Here is a 6,000-nt window from a genome sequence, read left to right as displayed (position 1 = left end):
TGCAAATAGGGATAGTTTTACTTCTTCCTTTCCAATTTGGATTCCTTTTATTTCTTTTTCTTCACTGATTGCCCTGGCTAGGACTTCCAAAACTATGTTGAATAGTAGTGGTGAGAGCAGACATCCTTGTCTAGTTCCTGATCCCAGCAGGAATTCTTTCAGCTTTACACCATTGAGAATGATATTAGCTCTGGGTTTGTCATATATGGCCTTTATGATGTTGAGGTAGGTTCCCTCTATGCCCACTTTCTGAAGGTTTTTTTTTTTTTAATCAGAAATGGGTGTTGGATTCTGTCAAAGGCTTTTTTTTGCATCTATTGCAAGAATCATGGTTTTTATTCTTCAGTGTGTTAATGTGGTATATCACACTAATTTGCAGATATTAAGGAATCCTTGAATCTCTGGGATAAATCCCAATTGATCATGAAGTACAAATCCTTTTATTAAAAGGATTATTGTTAGATTCGGTTTGCTAGTATTTCATTGAGGATTTTTGCATCTATGTTCATCAGTGAAATTGGCCTGTAATTTTCTTTTTTTTGTGGTATCTGTCTGGTTTTGGTATCAGGGTGATGGTGGCCTCATAGAATGAGTTTGGGAGCATTCCTTCCTCTTCAATCTTTTGGAATAGTTTCAGAAGGAGAGGTGTTAGCTCTTCTCTAAATGTTTGATAGAATTCGCCTGTGAAGCCATCTGGTCCTGGACTTCTGTTTGTTGGCAGTTTTTTAATCACGGTTTCAATATCAGTACTTGTGATTGGTCCGTTCATCTTTTCTATTTCATCATAGTTTAGTCTTGGAAGATTATACTTTTCTAAGAATTTGTGCATTTCTTCTAGGTTTTCCATTTTTTGGCATATAGTTGCATGTAGTAGTCTCTGATGATCCTTTGTATTTCTGTGATGTCTATTGTAACTTCTCCTTTTTCATTTCTAATTTTATTGATTTGAGTCCTCTCTCTTTTTTACTTGATAAGTCTGGCTAGGGGATTATCAATTTTGTTGATCTTTTCAAAGAACCAGCTTTTCGTTTCATTGATCTTTTCTATGGTTTTCTTTGTTTCTATTTCATTGATTTCTGCTCTGATCTGTATGATTTCTTTCCTTCTGCTAGCTTTAGGTCTTGTCTGTTCTTCTCTCTCAAGCTGCTTTAGATGTAAAGTTAGCTTGTTTATTTGGGCTTTTTCTTGTTTCCTGAGGTGGGCTTGTATTGCTATAAACTTTCCTCTTAGAACGGCTTTTGCTGCGTCCCATAGGTTTTGGAGTGTCGTATCTTCATTGTCATTTGCTTCTAGGTATTTTTTAATTTCCTCTTTGATTTCTTCCATGATCCATTGGTTGTTTAGCAGCATGTTGTTTAGTCTCCACATGTTTGTGTTTTATGCAGTTTTTTTCTTGTTGATTTCTAGTTTTATAGCATTGTGGTTGGAAAAGATACTTGATATAATTTCAATTTTCTTAAAGTTACTGAGGCTTGATTTATGGCACAGAATGTGATCGATCAATCTTAGAGAATGTTCCATGTGCACTTGAGAAGAATGTGTATTCTGTTGCTTTTGGATGGTATGTCGTATAAATAAATATCTATTAGGTCCATCTGGACTAATGCTTCATTAAGGGTCTGTGTTTTCTTATTGATTTTCAGTCTGGATAATCTGTCCATTGCTGTAAGTGGGGTATTAAAGTCCCCTGCTATTATTGTTTTATTGTCAGTTTCTCCTTTTAAGGTTGTTAGCAGTTGCCTCATATATTGTGATAAATATATGTGCTGGGTATGTATATATTTAAAATTGTTATATCTTATTCTTGGATTGGTCCTTTGAACATCATGTAATGTCCTTCCTTGTCTCTTAAAATAGTCTTTATTTTAAGGTCTGTTTTGTCTGATATGAATATTGCTACTCCAGCTTTCTTTTGGTTCCCATTTGCATGGAATATTTTCTTCCAACCTCTCACTTTCAATTTGTATGTGTCCCTAGAAGTGAAGTAGGTCTCTTGAAGACAGCATATATATGGATCTTGTTTTTGTATCCATTCAGCCAGTCTGTGTCTTTTGGTTGGGACATTTACTCCATTTACATTTAAGCTAATTATTGATATATATGTTCTTTTGCCATTTTATTAACTGTTTTAGATTTGGCTTTGTTGCTCTTTTCTTTTCCCTTCTTGTTCTCTCCTCTTGTAGTTTGATGACTCTTTTTAGTGTGGTATTTGAGTTGATTTTTCTTATCTGTTTGTGTATCAATTGTAGATTTTTGATTTGCAGTTACCCTGAACTTTTGATGTAGGAATACACACACACACACACACACACACACACACGATTGTTTTAAGTTGTTGGTCTCTTAATTGCAAGTGTATCTCAAGTGTCCTACATTTGTACTCTTTTCTTCTCATGATTTATGATTTTGGTAGCATAATTGTGCATGGAAGATTTTCTACCTTTACTGTATACATATATGCCTTACTGGTAGGCCTTGTCATTTGTGGTATTTTTGTTTCCAGTTGTGGCCTTTTCTTTTCTGCCTAGAGAAGTTCCTTTAGTATTTGTTGTAAAGCTGGTTTAGAGTTGCTGAATTCTCTTAGCTTTTGCTTATCTGTGAAGCTTTTGATTTCTCCTTCAAATCTGAAGGAGAGCCTTCCTGGGTAAAGTAATCTTGGTTGGAGTTTTTTCCTTTCATCACGTTAAGTATATCATGCCACTCCCTTCTGGCCTGCAGAGTTCCTGCTGAAAAATCTGCCAGTAACCTTATTGATGTTCCCTTGTATGTTATTTGTTTCTTTTCCCTAGCTGCTTTCAGTTTTCTCTGTCTTTAATTTTGGTCAGTTTGATTAATATGTGTCTCAGAGTTTTCCTCCTTGGGTTTATTTCATATGGTACTCGTTGTGCTTCCTGGATTTGAGTGAGTGGTTCCTTTCCCATGTTAGGGAAGTTTTTGGCTATTATCTCTTTGAATATTTTTTCTGTCCCTTTCTCTCTCTCTTCTCCTTCTGGCATTCCTATAATACGAATGTTGGTGCATTTAACGTTGTCCCAGAGTTCTTTGAGACTTGCTTCATTTATTTTCAATCTTTTTTCGCTTTTCTGCTCTTCATCCATGATTTACACTAGTCTATCCTCCACCATGCTTATTCATTCTTCTGCCTCCTGTATTCTGCTGTTGGTTGATTCTAATGAATTTTTTATTTCAGTTATTGTATTTTGCATCTCTACTTGCTTAGGTTTTAAATCTTATATTTCTTTGCTCAGTGTTTCTTGTAAATTATAAATCTTTGCCTCCAGATTATTTCCAATGTCCTGCATCATCTTCAACATCAACAGTCTAAAGTCTTTTTCCTGGAGGCTGAACTTTGCTGTTTTTCTGGGGGTTTTTCTTTCTCCCTCATCTGAGTTATAGTTCTCTGTCTTTTCATTTTTATAGGTTTTTGGTGTGGTGTCCTTTTTGCAGACAATAGATGTCTGCTCCTCTGTGGCTGAAGTTGGTACAGGGACTTGCTGTAAGCTTCCTAATGGGAGGGACTAATGCCTGCCCACTGGTAGGTGGGGCTGATTCTTATCCCTCTAGTGGGTGGGGCTTTGTCTCTGGGTGAGATTAGAGGTGGCTGTGTGCCTGGGGGTCTTTAGGCAGCCTGTTTACTGAGGGGTGGGACTGTGATCCCAGCTGGATTATTGTTTGGCCTGGGGCTTCTTAGTGCTGATGGGTGGGGCCATATTTTCCTAAAATGGCCACCTCCAGAGAAAGGCATGCTTCTGAATATTCCCAAGAGCATTGCCTCTGATGTCCTTCCCCCACAACAAGCCACAGTAACCCCCTGTTTTCCTAGGAGATCCTCCAAGAACTGCAGTCAGGTTTGACCCAGATTCCTATGGAGCCTCTGCTTTGCCCTGGAACCCAGTGCACATGAAAGTCTGTGTGCACCTTTCAAAAATGGGGTCTCTGTTTCCCCCAGTCCCATGGACCTCCTGTGCACAAGCCCCATTGGCCTTCAATGCCAGATGCGCTGGGGGCTCTTTCTACCAATCCCAGATCCCAAGGTGTGGGAACTTGATGTGGGTGGGGCTCAGAAGTCTCACTCCTGTAGGTGAGTCTCTGTGATACAGTTACTTTCCAATCTGTGGGCTTCCCACGGGGCAGGTATGGGGTTGCTTATATTGAGTAATCACCCCTGCTACCTCTTGATGTGGCCTCCTCTTTGTCTTCTGAAGTAGGATATCTTTTTGAAAATTTTTAGTCCATTTGGTTGAAGGTTGTTCAGCATTTGGTTAAAATTTGTTGTTTTTATGAGAGAGGTTGAGTTCCAATCCTTCTATTCTGCCATCTTAATCCTTTCCTAAATAATATATTTAAAATTTAAATTTATTCTTTTAAAATTATTGTTTGCTTTAAAATTAAAGAACAACTCAAAAATAATGATTACTGATTATTACCTAATTATTACTCAAAATAATTCTGTTCTATAGATGAGGTGATTAGCAGGTCACCATGAGTGTGCATTCCATAGCCTCTTGGATATTTATTTGTTATTTATTTAGTACTTTTAGTTTATCAATGTTTTCTTTGATAGTGTACATAATATTCACATTATGTATTTTAAAACTTCCATACTCATAAAGATTAAATGATAGCAATACAAGAAGCAGACTTCCAAGTAGTATCTTTATTTTCCATTGTCTGTGAATGAAACTTTCTGTGTTTATCTCTTTGGTTCATTTTCTAAAATCTGGAAGGTCATTTAGTTCCAATGACATCTTAATGGAACAATGGAGGGGTGTGTGTGTATGTGTGCATGCACACATGTGTATCTTAGTCCATTCAGGCTGCTATAACAAAATATGGAAGACTTGGTGGCTTATAAGCAACAGAATTTATTTCTCACAGTTCTAGAGGCTAAGTCCGAAATCAAGATGCCAGAAAATTCTGTGTTTGGTGAGGGCCCACTTCCTACTTCCTGTCTTTGCACTGAGTTCCATGTGACAGAGAACAGAGAGAGGGATCCCTCTGATGACTCATATGTGGGCACTAATCCCATTCATGAGGGCTCCACCCTATGACCTCGTCTAATTCTAATTACCTTCTCAAAGTTTCATTTCCTAACATCATCACAGTAGGGGATAGACTTTCAATGTAGGTATTATGGGAAGGACACATTCAGTCCATAATAGTGTGTATATAGCTCTCAATATTAGTAATACCTACTTATCTCTCTGTCTACATCCATGTACATTCATACATTTTCTTTCTTGACATCTCTGTGACATTTGATACATTGCCCACTCCTTTTTTCTCCCTTTCATTAATTTCTTTGATATCCTTTTCTTGCTTTTTCTCCAACTTCATGCACCATTCCTTCCTTGACTCACCCTTTCAATGTAGGACTCCCTAATGCTGAGTTCTGGGTCTTTTCCCTTTTCATCATTCCAGCACTTTCAACTCCACCCATGAGCTCAGGACTGCTATGCAGATTTCTACCTTAGGCCACTTGCTTTTGCTTCAGGTCCATATTCCACTCAGAGATGCCACAAGAATTCAAGCTCAACATATGCAAAACATATTATCTTCCTCTCTTAAATCCACTCATACTCTGTCTTCCTTTTGATTAACGGCACCAGAAATCTTGGAATCAAGGAAAGGTTAAACCAAAAAATCATCTTATACTTCCCTCATCACCCCTATTCCCAAATCCTTCCCTTTTTACTTCTACCATGACTAATCTATTCCGTCCCTTCTGTTTTCATTCCCTGCATCTTAATTTGGGTCTTTCTAAAGAGTTAGTAAACTTAATTCCTGAAATCTGTCTCCCATCCTCTCTTCTTTTTATCCCATTCTATATCCTTGTCCTGTTTCTGGAGGGTTTGTTCTAAAATATACATCAAACTGTATTACCTCTTTGCCTATCCTTTATTGGATTTCTAATGCCTTCATGACAAGAGTTCCAGTACTTTAGCATGTGAAAAACAGTCTGTCATAATCTGGTATGTCTTCACCTTCCCCAGAATATGT

This window comes from Phacochoerus africanus, chromosome 2 (assembly GCF_016906955.1).
Source record: "Phacochoerus africanus isolate WHEZ1 chromosome 2, ROS_Pafr_v1, whole genome shotgun sequence".
Taxonomy (NCBI): domain Eukaryota; kingdom Metazoa; phylum Chordata; class Mammalia; order Artiodactyla; family Suidae; genus Phacochoerus; species Phacochoerus africanus.
Note: the sequence above shows the minus strand (reverse complement) of the source record.